Source organism: Hydra vulgaris, chromosome 08 (assembly GCF_038396675.1).
Source record: "Hydra vulgaris chromosome 08, alternate assembly HydraT2T_AEP".
In the NCBI taxonomy this organism is placed as follows: domain Eukaryota; kingdom Metazoa; phylum Cnidaria; class Hydrozoa; order Anthoathecata; family Hydridae; genus Hydra; species Hydra vulgaris.
The window spans coordinates 56,860,071-56,878,716 of NC_088927.1; the positions used below are offsets into that span (position 1 = coordinate 56,860,071).

An 18,646-nucleotide genomic window follows, 5' to 3' on the forward strand; every position below is an offset into this window, starting at 1 on the left:
CGAACAGTGACTTAGCCAAGGTTTGTATGCATGGCTAGCATCCAGTAGCGTAGCTACTAAAAGGAAATAAAAAATAAAAATCAATGATTATTTAGCAGCCCCTTTTAGCGCATTGGCTCTAAAGCGGCAGGGAACCCGTCTTTACTCTACTGGTATAAACTACGCATGTTATAAACTACCCTTTATGATAAACGTGAAAAGATATCCTTTCAAAATGCCCTGCGACAAACACTACCCACATACATCAGAGTATTACCTGAATTACTTACCATAAGGGCCCATAAACAGGTAGTTGATTTGAATACGCTACTTATCTCAAAATTTATGTTAAGTCAACATGAAATGACTTCTCATTGAGAAAGTAGATAGTATAACTTACATTTTACTTACTTACAAAGTAAAATATAAAATTTCAAAGACAAAATTTACTTTTAGGTGTAATTGTAAAATATTTAGTTAAACTTTTATTATATTTACTTTGTTATGCTTATTACTCTTGCTGTCTTATAATTATTACTCTTAACATAAAATTGTTCTTGAAGTATATCTTAAACAAGTTGTTTTTTATTTTTATATTTATAATTTTCAATAAATAATTTGCAAAGTATAAATATATTATACGGTTATTGTAAATACGTTCGATTGGGGCTCGGTGATAAGACAAATAACGCCTTCTACTTGCCCCGCCAGTGATTTCATTTATAAACATTTAAATTATAAAACTAATTATACGGCGAAATAAACAAACAAATCTAATGTTATGTGCGTATAACACTCAAGCAAAGCAAGAGGAAACGGTAAATAAAGATCTCTAATGAGGCTACGATCATTACTTTCACCACAAATGAATAGTATAATTGTGTAAACTGCCGTTTATTGAGTATGTTTCTAGCTTTATATAAAATACCAATGCATTTGTAAAATCTAGAAGAAATAATATTAATGTGATGTTTCCAAGAAAAATTTTTATCAATATAGATTCCTTAAAATTTTGTTACTTTTTCTCTTTGTATGATTACATTGCCAATGTAGAGTTCAGGTAATAGATGTTGTATTCTATGTTTTTTATAGAGTGGATAAAAAAGTAATCATTTATTTTTAGCAGTGTTAAGAGATAATCTATTTATTTTGAACCAATCGGAAAGTTTTTCTAATTTGCTATTCATATTATTGAAAAGAATATAAATATTTTCGTGATATAGAAAAAAATTTGTGTCGTCTGCAAAGATTAGGTTGGTTGGCTTGAAGTTTTATGGGGGTTGTTTAAATATATTATAAAGAGAAGAGGTCCAACGAAGTTTTTTTATTATAAATTGAAAAGATAACATATTGCTTACAATTTGTTATCTTTTCATTCAACCAAGGGTGTTTTTTTTTTACTCCATATGATGATAAAATTTCTATTAGAACTTGATGGTTGACGGTATTAAAATCTTTTGATAAGCCAATAAATACTCCTAATGTGAAATGAAATTTTTTAAAAGATTCTGAAATGTTTTTGTATACAATTTTACTATTAATTACATAGTCGTAAATTAGATTAAACCTTTTTTTTCCTGAAACTTCTGAAAAATCTGAGTGAACCAATATAGAACGATAACTATTTATATTAGTAAGATCTCTTGTCTTGTAGATAGGAACTACTTTAACAATTTTTAGACAATCTGGAAACATTCCTTGACTTATGCTCTAAAAGATTTTGAAAATAATGTGTTTAATAAAATCACAAAAAACTTGATGGTAAGTCGTATTTTTGACATATAAACTAAGTTTTCAGAAAGAAAAACTCTTAACATACCACCATATTATGATAGTTAAATGTAAATAATTAGAAACAATAAAAACCACTAGTGCCTGAATTTATATGCAAAGTGCTTTTAGAACTAATAACTAAAAAATCTTGCGAAAGACACATTTTTTATGAGAGCTTGCTAAAATTTTTCTGACCTTGTCAAAATTTTTTTGTTTAAGCATTTACTATTATGTGCTTCATACGAAGGAGGGGAAGTTTATCAACTTTTGGAAAATGTATTCACCCTGAGCGTATTAAGATTCTTTAAATTCTATCGTTTATTTAATTTCACTTATTGTCAAAGAAAGCTATCGACTGATAAAAATAAAAACATAGAGTAATCATATTTTGAAATGTCAAATTTAAACTAAGCGATCAAAATAAAAACTTTAATTGCATTCAGCTCTGAAGTGAGTTTGTATTAAAAACTGAGAAACCTGAATGGCTGTTGCTATACATTTTTGAGTTGTTTATACATATTTGAGTTGTATGTCCGCATTTTGATCCCAGATTTTTTATTCAATAATTTGGGATGAAAGCAAAACGGTACCCAATAGAATATAATGCCGAATTATCTAAACGTATCTTTACATTCAAATCTATTGTTTCAACTTGTATTCGTTGTTCTGTGCAAACAATCGAATTTTTTTTGTTTCTGTTAGTTCTATAATGTCTCAACATTTAAGATATTTAAATTGATACACCCTAATGCATTAATTTTAATGTTGGGATAATAATAAAAAATTTCAATTAAAATGTTTTATTCAGAAAAACGTATTCAATTGAAATATGGTTTTGATTAAGTATTTTTTACTTCATGTATTTTTTCAACACTCACTAATACATCATGGTTTACACCCAACCACGAGTATTATGAGTTTACAAAAGGGGGTTGCAAATTTTATATTGTCATAATTTTTTAACTCTTTTTTAAAATTTACTGATGAATATAAGTCTAGTTAAAAATAATACAAAAAGTATTTCATCAACTTGTTGCTCTTACGTTTGGGGCAAAGGGGGCACTTATTTTGAGGGCTCTAATCATCGCAAATTTTTTGCAAAGCATCCTTATTTGTCAAAAGTATAAATATATAAGTGTTTGGAGTTTGCTCAATGTCTGGAAATCTCAAACACCAAAAAATGCTTTTGGCGCCCCTGACTCTTGCAACACTAGTTGAAACATTTCATGTAATTAAGAACAGTAGTCGTATAGAATTTTTAGTTTGAAAGCCAATAGGTTTAAATTTGCTTAATTAAAGAGAACTTCCCATTTTTGTAAAACGTAAATAAAATCTTTAGTTTGCGGAACCATTTTATTGACCAACTCTATTTTCAACAGGTGGTATGCGGAAAAACATGCAACTTAAAACAGCCTATTGCCCTTCTTTAAAAAATGCACTTAGATTAAATTGCTTCACCATTAGTTTAACACATTTGTGTAAAAAGGTTTTTATTTTTTAAATTTCATAGATGCTGCAAAATTATATTACAATAAACAAACATATAAATGTCTTTATCTTTTCTTCAACACGTATACCCTTTACGATTTTTATTTAAGTTAGAGATATCCAAGATTTTAGTTTTTTTTGACCCCTCTTGCAATTTAACAAATATCATAACCACAAACAATGTAATTTTTGATAAAATGTTGAGACTTTAATAAAATTTACTTAAAATAACTGATGACTTTACTTAAAATAACTGACTATTCTATCTTATCTCGAGGATCGCGGTTATGGAACTCGATCCTTAAAGAGGAAATAAAAAACATGAAGTCATCAAATCTCTTTAAAGGAGCAGTCAAACAGCACCTATTTAACTAAAGTGACATCAACATACTCTCTCATTTTTAAAGATCAAATTAATCATAACTAACTAAAACGAACTTATCCCTTTTGAATGACCACAAACGATGATTATATTACAATACAAATAGTTTTTTATTTCTTTTCTATACTTATCTATCAGATCGTTACGTACAAGGCTTTGTTTTTGGTTTATTTCTACTTATGAATTTTTAATGTCATGTTAATCTCACGTGAAACTCATTGCAAAGTTACAAATACAAGGGGCCTAATTGATAAGACTGCAGTCTTCTACTTGCTTCTGTCATTATTTTAATTTTTTTTAATCTTATTTATAAATGTGTACATATAAGTATACTTGTATTTATAAACGTATTAAAGTTAATTGTATGTAAAATAAATAGTGACAAAATAAATTACAAAAAAAAAAAAAATGACGTATTAGTGAAAAAACTAAAATCAGATACAGCTGGCTCATGTTTTTGGAGTTTACAAGTCTAGACAATATATATTGAAGAGGAAAGATATCACTAAATTAAAATGTTATGTACCAGGTAGCTACTTGTTATATGTATGTATAAAAATCTGGTAAAAAATAAAATCTTTTATTTCAAAAAATATTGTCTATTGAGTAAATTTTGTATAAAAAAATAAATTTTTTGCATTCTGTCCATAGCTTCATTAACTAAGACTTATCTTGAAAAGTATTTTAATGAGAAATTACAGTATTATGCCACAAACACTTTTTGGATTCAATGGTGTTACAATATTAATGCCTGTTTTAGTATTCTTTCATTTGTTATGAAAAACTTTCAAATAAAAAATTTATTAAAGAAAAGTGTTACCTTTTTTTTCTTAACTGAATTCGAGTTATTGAATCAAAAGAATATTCTCTGCAATGTTGTAATAATGAAATAATATTAAACTGTATTTTATTTTTTTAAAGTTTTAAACGTCAATCCTTTAGCCTCAATATAAAAATACTATCTTAAATTAAAATATGAGCTTTCAAACGCATTCAACCATTAAGTATTTATCTTAGCTGTTGTATTGTCATAATGTTGATTTACTTTGATGTACAAAGAATAATAAAACATTTTAATATTTTGTGCTCGGTTAATTTTTATTTATTACACACATAAATACTTTACGTTTTATTTATAACTTTAACTGTAAAATAATGTAAAAAATTCTATTATAACCTTATTATAGCAGAAAAAAATCTAAAAAACAAGACTTTTTAATAATCAAACTTATACGTTTTGTTTTATACAATCTTTTAGTATAAGTCGCATCATATTTTTTTTTTTTTTAAAGTTATAAGTTTGCCGTTAAAAATAATTACAACTCTCGTATTGGTAAAATATACACATGGCGGGGGCAAGAAGAAGATAAAATAGTCTTATCGCCAAGCTCCCAATAATCCGTAAATAATATAGCTAACAAATCTTGTCATTAAAAAAGTTATCAAATATAAAAAGAAAGAAAGAAAAGAAAGAAAAAAAAAAAGAAAAAATTTTTTTTTATTTTTTTTTTTATTTTTTTTTTCATATTTTTTTTTTTTTTTTAAAAAAAACAAAAAACAAAAAACAAAAAACAAAAAAACAAAAAAAAAACACAAGCAAAGACAAAAACAAAAAAACAAACAAACAAAAAAAAAAAAAAGACAAAAAAAATAGAGATAATAAATTATAAAACTTATTTTCAAATATAATTGAACACAAAGCAAAAATGAAAAAGAAACAAACAGACAAAAATGATATTTGAACCTATATATAAATGTTTTTAATTATTGCGATTAAGAATTCTTAATTAGGAAATATAATGAAAAGAATTTAAACTTCTATAGCAAGACCTTTAGTTTTTCATAAAAAGAAAATAAAAATTAAAAAATAAGTTTTTTAGTGAACTACGTTTTTAAACCTTTGCAAATAAAATGAAAATATACTATACAATATTTTAAAAGCCAACAAATAAATAAATAAATAAATACTTATAAATAGATAGTCTGGCAAAACGGGCCGTTTTCATTATTTTGCCGTTTTAACTTGAAATTTGATACTTGGCCGGTTTACCTTGCTTAACTTTAAAAAATAAGCAATGAAATTTATATACTATATAAATTCTTTATAAAATTGCAACATAGCTTGAAGATTTGTATATAGCGATTACTGATGAAGTTTTTGACAATAAGCAAGGAAATTGAACAAGATCTAGATGTATTATTATTTAAAGATTGATTGGTATCCAATTTTTCGTGCAACTTGTGTTGTAAAATTTACAAAACGGAATATAGCTAAAAAGACATAAAACTTCAAAACAAAAACTCATTAACCCATTTAGCAAAGATAAAAACTCCATAACATTTTGATAAGACAAAAAACAATGCGATAAGACTGATTTGTCTTTTTCTAGCCCTAGCAGTGTATATACATCTACTGAAGTCTAATTTTGGAGTTATTTTTCCTATGGAAAAATACAAAATAACAATAATTTATGCTTGCCTGAAGAAATTCTTTGAAAAAAAAGAAAGAGTTAAAACTTCAAAGCAGAGCGTTTTGAAAAAAACTGCACATTATTATTTCAAAGTACAACGGTGATGCAGAAAAATTTTAGTTTCAGTTTAATGGGCTTCTTAATAAAAACTTATTGCCATCCAAGCTTGATGATGTTTTATTGACCAACACTTTGATTAATGAAATTGCCAATCACATTCTTCAAGATTTCACGAAGCAAACATAATACTTCATCTAATAGTGAAATTTTGTCAGCCAATAATTTTTATGAAAAAGAATTAAGTGTAATTTAATATTTGGCTGGTTCAAATTTTTTAAATCTGATAAGCAATATAAAAAACAATGCATGGAAATATAATTTATTATGTATTTTGATACTAATAACAGAGGTGATTTTTTTTAAAACTAATATTTACACTCAAAATATCTTTATTCAATGTGAAGCAATTTTTCGTAAACAAAGCAAATTTTTTGTAACATCTATCAACAGCAAAGCTCTGGTTAATGAAATGCTTAACAACTCAGTTATTACAGGGTGACCAGAAAAAACGGAGACAAAATTTAATATGTCCTGATAATAAAGTTTTTTACGGTATCCAATTAGTTTTATTGGTTTTCGGATTCTCCATGTTTTTATGTTTAGTATATATATGTTCTGAGTTTGATATTTTTAAAATATATATGACTTTTTTAGAATGTCAAATAAACGTAGTGCAATTTTGGAGTTATTTCGTAAAGGAATGCGACAATGTGATATTGTTCGCTTGCTTAATGTGCCTAGGCAAACTGTGTCCAAGGTTGTCAATCGTTTCAAGGAGCTCGGCCACGATGTCGCCGTCCAGGAAGTGGTAGAAGACGCACCGTCAACACGACCGCCAACCGTCAGATCATCAGGAAGCGAGTCAAGCGAAATTCGAGGGTCTCCATGCAAAAAATTGCACGTGAAACCGGAATGAAACGTGAATCGGTGCGACAAATGGCAAAAGGGGAGCTTAACGTCATGCCTTACAAGCTCCAAAAAGTTCAATTGCTCAGCGATGAAAACAAACGTGTGCGGCTCCAGAGATGTCTCGAACTCAAGCGTCGGGCCGTTGCTCAGCGATGGGAGCGCATCCTGTTCACGGACGAGAAACTGTTCACCATCGAGCAGGCGCACAACCACCAAAACGACAGGAGCTGGTCCGCTGAGGCGTCCGGCACGTCGCCCATTGTCGAACACCGCCAAAATCCGCAGTCCGTTGTGCTCTAAGGCGGAATCTGCGCTAGCGGTAAGACCCCTGTCGTTTTCGTGGATCAAGGAGTCAAAATCAATCAAGAAGTCTACCGACGCGAGATTCTCGAGACTGTGGTACTTCCGTCGGCCCAACAGCACTTCGGCGGTGTGAATTGGACGTAACAACAGGACTCTTCCCCTGCTCACAAGGCGAAAGCGACTTAATACTGGTGTCTTATCCATTTTCCGGACTTCATCGCGTCTTCGGAATGGCCGCCCTACTCGTCGGATCTCAACCCGACGGATTACAGCGTGTGGTCAATTTTGGAGGCCAGGGTCTTTGCTACACGCCACATAAGTTTGGAGATGCTGAAGCAATCGCTACGCCGGGATGGATTGATTGTCGCCAGAAGACCTGCGGCCCATCGCTGAATATTTCAAGACGCGTTTGAGCTTATGTATCGCCGCCGGAGGAAGCCACTTCGAAACCGGCTGATTATATTATTGCGGAAGGTCCATGTTGTTGTTATTCATCGTTGTTTTACTTAATTTTTGTTGGTTTTATAAAAAATCATGAAAAATGTTTGTCTCCGTTTTTTCTGGTCACCCTGTATAAGTAACTTAAAAAATATGTTACAGTACTGAATTGCAGATTGATAAAGAAATATCTTTTTCTCTTCTTGAAAGTATACTTGTTTTGTTCACAAAGGTAAGAAGCTTTTTCTATGCTAGAGATATTCGTGAAAAACATCAGACCAACAAGCGGCGAAAACGCAAATCTTCTACAAGAACAGAGATCTTAAAAGCAATGTGCAGCAACGTAGTTGCTCCTTAACTCTGGTCTTTAGAGTTTCAGACATCGGCTTAGAAAAATACAAATGAATATATATATATATATATATATATATATATATATATATATATATATATATATATATATATATATATATATATATATATATATATATATATATATATACTCTCTTTATATAAACAATATTCGCTATAGAGTATATACATATATATATATATTTATATATATATATATATATATATATATATATATATATATATATATATAAACAATATTCACTATAGTGTATACATATATAGAGTATACTCTATATATGGTATAACAATTGATACATACCAAATACACACAAATGAGGAGTAAGAAGCTGACCATGTGGAGCTTCAGACATGGCAGTGGTTTCCTATAGAAACATTTTAAAGTTAAACAATCATCTAGTATATAAATGGAAATTTATTAAATTCAAATAAAATCAAAATCAGAAATTGCTCTTAGTAATTTAATTTAATTTAAAAGCAAAATCAAATGTTGTTTACTGTTTTACATAAATAAACTCACACTGTTTAAATTGTGGCTGTGATATTACATAAATGTATAATTACATAAATGTAATATCACAGCCACTAGCTCAATATGCAATTAAAGAGATTTATGACACACATCCATATGGAATATGGTTGTGTGTCATAAATCTCCATAATTACATAATCCTGATTATATTTTTACTTAGCATAGTTGTGTAAAAGTATTAAATAAACGCAAAAACACCCAGTTTTGAACTGCATGGCCACTTAGCTTCTTTGTGCATGATATTTTGTTTACTTCACATGGTTTGTCTTGTGCATCATTTTCTAAATACTTAAGCAGATTAATTCTTCTATTCAGGTTGTTATAAGAAAACCATCGCTTGGTAACAAAATAGTTGATAAAAAGATACATATCTTGTGATACTAATCCTTCAAAACAGTCATGAGCAAGACATATAGGTAAACCAGTGGAGACATGAAAATCACTTACATCGTTAAAAGGTGACTGAAATTTGACACCTTAAAAGTTGTTTAAACTACAGCTTGCTAGTTCACTCAAGCTTCTATCATGTCTTTCTTTTGTTCTTTCAGGGCCACAAAAGTTAGGATTTGCATCAAATTTGATACGTGTCACTAAACAGTATCGACAAAAGTATTGAACTGTGCTGAAATTTTCACAAAAACCTCGAAACCAAAAAACTTGAAATCAACATCTCGACACATAAGCACTAATTGCAGTTGATCAGATGTGTATCGCTTTTGGGACGGAATTTTTGCTAATGTCAGATAAACAGCTAGAATTGTGTGCTTTTTTTTTCCAGAACCAATAGGATTGGTAACTTCAAAGGCATCTTGGTACAACAGGAGGTATTTTATCTTTTCACTAGATATTGCAAACGATTGCAGGAGTGATCCACTAGATATGTCTGTAAATACACCTGAAGTACTACCGTGTTTCAGCCAGAATCCAATATCCTTGCTGTATCTTGAATACAGCATGCATATCAAATCTTTTATTGAGACATATTGGGCTGTTCTAAGTTTTTTGTTATTGTCATAGCCCAATGCAAATTCAACAGGCTTTATGTAAGCCATATATTTATGGTAAAAAGTTTTCCTGCTTTTTACACTGCGCAAAACATGCAAAGAACTTTTTTTGTCATGTTCAATCTTGACAAATTCTTTAACAATATCATCCCTAACATTGATAGGAAGATTTGACATTGTGGAAGATAGAGTATGTAACAAATAATCAGTACTGTAGTTATTAGCAACTTTGAGCTCATCAGCAATGCTTTGAATGCATGATACTGGTAGAATGTGTTTGACTTGCAATTTCAAAAAAAACATAGCTTGGCATTGCACATAATCTTCCAATTTAATAATTTTGCTTTTTTTAAAACATTCTGTAGCACACAACTCAAGGGGACTGTAATTTTCTAAAATTGTTTCATGATCTTCATCATTATTACTCTCTGGGAAATCTGGAACGAATGTTAAATAGAATGATTTTATATGACGTGCATCCCAATTTTTGTGTTTTCTTGTCCAGTGGGATGCTAATGAACTTCGATTATTAAAATTTTTATTGCATTTTATAAATTTTATCATGTGAGTCACTATGAACTTTTAGATGAATAAGAAATTGAATTAATCCCTTACATACTTATTTGCATAACGTAATGGCACATGTAAAAGATATATCACTGTCTTTAAATTTTGACATAGCAAGCGTACTAACTGTTTGATTATAATGAACAGTTCTTGCATGTCTTTTGAAAGGAGAATAGCTTTAAAAATTTCTTTGGCAATTGTTGATACAAGGAAAACAAATATTTGCATCATGACGGTGGCATTGATAACGAGTAACATAAGCTAATAATGATTTTACTCGTAAACCACATACATGACACTTTAACTCTAAACTTTTATAACAACTTTGACGTGCATAATTGGCTTTAGAATAAACAGATTAACTATTTTTTGTACTAAACACATTGGTACTATCAATGTCAAACACTTCAATGTTTATAGATGTTAACTCAAATCGAACTTCCTTAGAACCGGTTAAAGATCTACTATACTGTTTTAAAAAAATGTACAAATCTGAAAGAAACAAAAATTTTATAACCACCGCAGTACCTTCACTGGTCAAAAAACCATGACAGTCTCTACTATGTGAATCAAAAAGTAAAACAAAATTATCAAGTTAGTATATTGCAACAAAACTATCTTTTATACATAAAAGACATGTTGAGGACAGCTTAAATGCATCCTCTAAAGCGTGTTCAATTGATTTGGTACTGAATAAGTTGATATCATTTTCTAATTGCAACACATTACCAATTCCTATGTCAGAAATCTTGAGTAAATTTTTTTTCCCACAACAAATTACATGATCAGGCAAATCACTTGGCAATAAATAATCTGTTTCTATTCCATTATCTCGAACATTCAGGAACTAATGTCATACTTGTGTTTGCTTTAATAAAATTCAATATTAACAATATTATCAATACTATTAGCTGTAGCAACACAATGAAAATAGTTAATTGCACAAAAGTTCTTTTATTAAATTTAGAAATTAAAATTTAAAAAAAAAAAAAAATTTCAAAAATAATTTTAAGAGAATTAAAATCATATGAGAGTAAAGTCATATTATGACTATATGTCATAAGTAATATTATGTATATTATATATTATGACTTTATGTCATAAGTCATATTATGACTTATGATTAATAAAAGAGAATAAAAAAATTAGTTTTTAAATAACCAAAGTTGCATTGAAATGCAATTATGAAATGCAGTGTTATGTTATCATGTAATTCACATGCTAGCATGTTAAATAATAAAAAAATATGTAAAAAAAAAGTTAACAAATTTAAATCTTTATTTTTCGTATACGAAATACTATATATAGTATAAAATATAGTATAAAACACTATATATAGTAAAATATAGTATAAAATACTATATATAGTAAAATATAGTATAAAATACTATATATAGTGCACATTTTTCATTTAGTGGAACATCACGGTGATACCGTGATACTGCAAAAGCGGTATAATGCCGTTAAAGTTACGGTATAAGGCCGTGAAAACACTGTTGCGGTACTATACCGTAAAATGTCGGTAAAATACCGTAAATTTCACGGTAAAGTTTTACAGTATATATATATATATATATAAATATATATATATATATATATATATATATATATATATATATATGTATATATATATATATATATATATATATATATAAATATATATATATATATATATATATATATATATATATATATATATATATATATATATATATATATATATATATATATATATATATATATATATATATATATATATATATATATATATATATATATATATATATATATATATATATATATATATATATGTATGTATGGCTAGTTCCACAATGGAAGAGGTAGTTTTCGTGTTTAATAAATTTCTTTTTCCTAAAAAAACTTTTTCTTTAATTTCAGTTTAAACACCTTAAAATTGTTGTTAAAATAAATTTTGAGTAGAAAATATTTAAACCGAGTAAATAAATTTGATGAATGATAGCAGCTTTTTTTTTATTATTCGAAAAAGTGAGTAAAACTTAAGGGCAAGCTGTTGCAACATTTTAAACAAAACATATCCATATTTTTGTTTAGAAAGAATCTTTGAGATTATATAAATGTCTTGAGTAAAAAAGCTTTTACTCTTTAAAAATAATTCAACTGTTTTTTTGTCACAAATACATCTACAAAAATTAGGTTGCATCACTGAACTAAAAGCCTAAAATGTTTAATTATCACATGGAAATTAGACTTTAAGGCAATGTTTTTTTAGAAATTCTATATTTTAATGTAAACTTTTCATCGCTATTCAAAACAAATTGGTTAAAAAGCATTATATTAACTTATAGTTATAGTTTAAAAGCTGATGAGTCACTGAAGTCACTCAGGTAACCTAACTATTTCTATCTCGGATCAAATGGCACAATTTGTCTGTGTTCCTGGCACATCCAACCAACAAAATAAAGTTAAAATTTCTAGACGATGTCTAAAAAAATTTGACTCTAAAAAATTTATTCAAGAAATTTTTAAAATCAACTGGGAGCTTATGATTAAAAATGATGACAATATTAATAAATCCATCAATTTATTTTTAAAATCATTTAATTAAATTTTAGAACAATGTGCCCCCTATAAAACTTTGACTCAAAATCAAATCAAACTTAAAGCTAAATCCTGGATCTCTAAAGGCTTACTTAAATCTATTTCTGTAAAAAACAAACTCTATAAAAAATTTGCAAGATGTAAAAACATTATTACTAAAAATGAACTTTTCACAAAATTTAAATTCTATAGAAATAAAATTAGCAACTTATTAAAAAGTAGTAAAAAATCGTACTACATAACATATTTTAATAACAACATGAACAACATAAAAAATGCATGGAAAGGCATAAAAGATATCATAAATATTAAGGCATCATTACATAAAACACCTACTCAGCTAAATCTGAACGAAAATATCATCACAGACCATGCCACTGTTTCAAATATATTTAATATCTACTTTGTCTCTATTCGTGAAAAACTACTCAATAAAATCATGCCATCAAAACGTACTTATAGTGACTTTCTTAATTTGCCTAAAGCTAATTCTTTTTTTATCGACCCTTTGAGTGAAGATGAGGTATCTAGTCTTATTAATAATGTTCTTAAAAGTGGTAAAAGTTAAGGACCTAACAGCATACCTACATTTTTTCTTAAACTTACTTTTCACAAAATCTCCAAACCTCTTAGCATTATTATAAATAATTCTTTTAAAAGTGACAAATTCCCTAAAGTTTTTAAAGTAGCTAAAGTCATTCCGATTTATAAAAAAGGCTCCTTACCAGACTTTTCTAACTATCGACCCATTTCTTTTTTTTTCCAACCTAAGCAAACTTTTTGAGAAGACTATGCATAACAGGCTATACAAGTTTCAAGAAAAATTTAAATGCTTGTACTAACATCAATATGGATTTCGAAGCAAACATTCCACAACCCTCGCACTTATTGAAATTACTGAGAAGATTAGAAAAGCTCTAGATAATAAGCACTTTGCATGTAGGGTGTTTATAGATTTGCAAAAAGCTTTTGATACTGTGGATCACTCCATCCTTCTCACAAAATTGGAATACTATGGAATCAGAGGCATCCCACTCAAATGGTTTACTTCATGTCTCCATAACAGAACGCAGTTTGTTTCCATTAATGGCACTAAATCTGATTTTCAGAACTGCTCAAATGGCGTCCCACAATGTTCCGTTTTAGGACCACTTCTTTTTTTTCTTTTTATTAATGACTTAAATACTTCTTTTAAATTTGCAACTGCTTACCATTTTGCTGATGATACTAACATGCTACTGGTTGACAAATCACTTAAAAAAATCAACAAATATATTAATCATGATCTTGGAAATCTTGTTCAGTGGCTTCGTTCTAATAAACTCTCTCTCAATTCTAACTAAACAGAGCTGATCATCTTTAAATCCAATCTGGCACTAATTAATAAGCACTTAAATTTCAGGCTAAGCGGACAAAAAATTAATCCTTTAGACTCTATTAAGTATCTTGGGATTAAAATTGATTCTAATCTTTCTTTTCAAGGCCATCTGAATGACTTAGCAATGAAACTCAGCAGATCTAATGGAATGCTAGCCAAAGTCCGCCATTATGTAAATCTAGAAACTCTGCTAAATATATATAATGCTATTTTTGGGTCCCATCTAAGATATGCATGTCAAGTATGGGGACAAACCTATAAGCAAATCATTTTAAGGTTGTCATATTTCTCCAAAATAAAGCTTTGAAAATAATATATTTTCAGTACAATAACTTTAAATCTATTGTGGTATACCTAATTTCCAATATTTTAAAATTCCAATATTTTAAAAGCGACCTTGTGATAACTTTTAACTGCCAATTTGTCTGGAGTTATCATCACAAAAACCTTCCCCTATCATTCAACAATTTCTTTACAAGTACAAATAGTCACTATCCTCTTCGCTCCATCAGTAGCATAAACTTAGTTATTCCAAAACACCACTCTGCTAAATATGGAAATAAATCCATTAAATATCAATCTATTACCTCATGGAACAAACTACATCCTGATCTAAAATCTCTTAAGGTGGTTATCAGGTAAAAAAAATATTTTTTGATTGCCAACTTAATCATGTACCAAAATTAGTTTAAAAGAAACTTACTTACTAGTATAATTAAAATCGCTTAAATTTTTTTTTTTTTTTTTTTTTTGCTGAATTAGCATTAAATGCAAAAAAATCAATGAAAAAGGAAACAACATTTTCTCAGCTTCTTTATGACATTATAAGCTAAAAATTACAACACTGCTAGATTATAGTGTAATAAACAAAAGTTTACTAGAAAAACTAAAAATATTAATTATTTTTAAAATGGCAGCTTTTTCAATATTAAACAAAATTATTGATACAAAAACCCCAGGTAAAATATTAATATATTCAAATGGAAACAAGTTTAAGATTAGTTCTAGTAAGCTATTGTAGTTCTTATCTATAAAGAAACAACCCTGAAAATTTGAACTCAATTGCATATCTGGTTAAAAAGATATGAATGATTTGCTCTTCGCAGTCAGGCAAAAAAATACAATTGAGAAATCAAGCTTCAAAGTTTAAAAACAATTTATTAATTAAAAATTCCCTGAAATATAAGAGTCAACTCCCTCTTTTTCTTTTTCCTTATCAATATAGCCTTTCCTGATACATCTCCTTTTCCTTTTAGTCATTTTTTGTTTAGGAGTTGAATTTTTAATCGTGTTCTTTACTCTTGATAAGTCCTTCTTCCACGATCCTTGGATCATAAAACTTCCAGGGGCAAGCTGCAAATGTTTAAAAATTCTTGTGAAACCTCTTAAACCATCATTGTAATTTATTACAGCTGAAGCAACACCCATATCTAGTACCTTTTTTGTAACAAAAATGTTTTTTGGTCACTTTTTCCAGATTATCTGGTTGAACGCTTCATTTGGATTTTGTGTTGCACCATCCAGGCATCTTGATAACAAATCATCCGATCGTAGTGCCAAGAATGTGTCTTTAAGAATACTTTTAATAGCAAGAGGCAAATTAATTGATGGCTTATAGTTTTTGTCGTTCTGCCAATACTTGCACCAGCTTTCCTTTGTACGCGGAAAAAATTGGTGTCTCTCTTCGCTGTTGCTTATATTAGAGCAATGTCACAATACAGCCAAAACAGATTTTTTCATAGTGTACAAGGCTATTGTACTGTCTCCACTCCATGCTTCTAAGGTATTTTGCCTAATGCTCATGCCATAAAAGTTTTGCATTTTATTAATGATCTTATCTGTCAACCTTCCTTTCTCTGATATCATTTTGTTGTCTTCTAACTTTTTACCCTTTAAGTCACACCGCATTTGACGTAACCGGGTGCCAAGGCGTTTTTGGACATGACCAACACACTCTATCTTTACTGGGATAAGATCATCTCCGTATGGCTTTGCCTTTACAACATTTCTATAGGATTCAGTATCTCCATCTCCTATATAATGAGAATAGCGTACGTTGTACTTTGCCAATGATTCTGTAAAAAATGATAAAGCACCTGCTGATTCCATGGTACCTGATGATTGTAAGTGGTTAAGGTCACAAACATGTGTCTTCAAAAATTTTAAATAACCGCTTTTATTACTCTTACTTTGCCACAAAGCACAGCCACGGCAAAACTTTGAAAATACTTGGTAATCAACAACTTTACGGTTAGCTTTTGCAACAGCAGTGCATACACCATTTAGAGATGAATGACCGCGTTTCTGCCATGAACCGTCAATTCCAATTTGTATATCAACAATATCATTTTCAGCAACATTTGGAAAGTCTTTTTTTCTAATCTCTGTCACAGCATCCTTCATGCTATCACAAGAAGCAGCTTCATAAAATTTTAACAGGTCAGAGTTTATTTCATTATACGAGAACAAACTCATTGGTGGGGACATATTCAAAATAGATGCAAATGTTTTCATTGCCTCGTGACCTCGCCCAATTTCTCTAAAGGCCATAACAGTTCTCACATTAAGTTCTTGAGATTTTACTTCTCTAGTATCTCTATCAGGCATACTAAATGCTCGTGATGAATTAAAGAAGAACGTCCATTCACAAGCTGCACATTTAATACAACATTGTATTGAAAATCCCTTTGCTTTTTCATCAAGATATTCAAGAGCAATATCCTTTGAATTGCATCCACCACAGGATCCAATGCTACAAATTAAATCTTTAAACATAGGGAAATGAAAAAAAAAGAAAAAGTCGTCGTGTTTCGTTAAAGGTTGATCAGCTTTATCTAGAGAAATGTTCAACTTTGTTGAATTAGCACTTGGCAATGTATTTATTCCATCTTTGTTTGTATATTTTGCAGGCTGTTGCAAAAAATCCTCAATTGCTTTCTTAGTATATCTATTACCTTGAAAAACTCGTTTAACTTTGCTAAGTTTAAAACTTTTATTCTTTGCCATAATAAAACCTTTTTTAACAACTTCAAACTTTTTCCTCTCTGCTTAAAAAATAACATCAAAACATACTACTTTGCTTTATAACTCTAGTTCAAAAGTTTAGTTAATTATACAGACCCAAGAAAATAAATAATTATTTAAATCTAGTTCTAAGGATAATATATCTATAAAAAAAAATTGGTTGCTATGAGGTTGCTAAGTAAAGTTTTTTTACTCTTACCAACTAAAACAATTTTTTACATTTTTTTTATTAATAAACCTATATCATGTTATAAATGGTTGAAAAGCCAATTGAATTTTACACAAAGTTGGCTAATAAACTAAAAAACACTTTTTTTCACAAAAATCGCTATTTTTTTACCTGATAACCACCTTAATTCAATCTCTGAATTCAAAGTCAAGCTTTTTAATTATTTGTTAAAAAAATACAATCAAATATTTCTTCAAATTAATATTGGAATTTATTATTATCTATATCAGTTCGTGATCCTTCAGTTTTTTATTTGATATTTTTAACATTTTGAAATTTTTTTCTATCTGCCATTTTGAAACTTTTTCATTCTAATATTATTAATATTAGTACCAATAGTTTGGCATTCTTTATTCATCTATATATTTATTTATATCTTTTAATTCAACCATTCTCTACTTTGTACTAAATGTTTGTTGTCACTATCATTATTCACTAAATTTTTGTTGCTGCTGTTATTGTCCTTATTTATGAAATTCTCTTTTTATTATAATTGTTATCATTTTGTTACTATTATTTTTATTATTATTATTATTACTGTTGTTGTTGTTATTATTATCATTGTTATTATAATAAGTATTATTGTTATCTGTTATTATTACTGGTTCATCAATGACTATAAGGTTATGTTGTATATTCAGATATTTACTTTATATTAGTACTTGTACTATTGTAAATTTCCTTAAAATGATATAACTATTTCGAAATATATTTGATTTGATTTGATTGAACCCATCATTGGGATAATTAGCGTTTTATGAAATAGCGTGGTACTGAAGTCAAAATATCATTCAAGTGTTCAGATTTCGTTCTGGGTTTTGGTTGAATAAGTTTTGCATTTTAGTATTGTGAAGGGCTATTAGTTATTATTAGTAAATTATTGGATTTATGTCGATATTTTCTTATAAAGTTGTAAATTTTTAAGAAATGGAATTAAAATTAGAAGTAAGAAAAATACCTTATGCAGAATACCAAGGTAACTATGTTTTTCGGAATGCCGATAAAAAGAAAGAAATGTTCAGAGTTAGATCTTAGAGATATCGAGAAAAATTGAAACCCAATCCTAATAATAAAGCAGCTTACACTGGTAAAGCAAAATTAGAAGTAAAAAGTTGCGCTCTAAAAAGAAACTTTTAAATCAATCTTAAAGACTTAGC

At 28.6% G+C, this 18,646-nt stretch overlaps 1 protein-coding gene across 1 annotated transcript in view; it reads right to left on the reverse strand.

The window, feature by feature from the left end:
* LOC136083475 (TNF receptor-associated factor 6-B-like) overlaps positions 1-4,587 on the reverse strand; it is a 60,628-nt gene extending 56,041 nt beyond the window's left edge. The window contains exon 1 of the mRNA XM_065802876.1: positions 4,443-4,587. The gene's annotated coding sequence lies outside the window, so the exon portion shown is untranslated. The remainder of the gene's footprint in view (positions 1-4,442) is intronic.
* Positions 4,588-18,646: the final 14,059 nt, after the last annotated feature.